Here is a 458-nt window from a genome sequence, read left to right on the forward strand (position 1 = left end):
TCACCATCAGCCCCTCTGTGCATGGAGTGGCCTTTGGTGGCCTGAGCTTCCCCAGCCTGTCCTACAGGAGTGCCCCGGCCTCCCTTGGGGCCACCTCTGGGCTGCCTGGCACCTGCCAAGCCAAGTCTTGGTGTGCAGTCATCTTCCTCCAGAGAAGAGATGGGTCACACTATTGTGGCCCCACACCTGGCACAGGTGGATTGTATTAAGAACGTTATCAGCAACACGTGAAAGTGCCCGTCTTCCCATTCCTCCACAGCTCTGCGTAGTACGGATAAACTTTACTAATTGATTGGGAGGAGGTGGCAAGTTTTTTAGTTTGGAACTGGCACACTCGAGCCTTTTCCAAGCTTTCCTGGTTGTATTTCCCTTTTGGGGAACTGCCGGCTCACGTCCTGCGGTCACTGATTTGTAGGAGATCCTTATGCCAAAATTACTGAGCTTCCTTCACCCACAAA

Source organism: Equus przewalskii, chromosome 8 (assembly GCF_037783145.1).
Source record: "Equus przewalskii isolate Varuska chromosome 8, EquPr2, whole genome shotgun sequence".
NCBI lineage: Eukaryota > Metazoa > Chordata > Mammalia > Perissodactyla > Equidae > Equus > Equus przewalskii.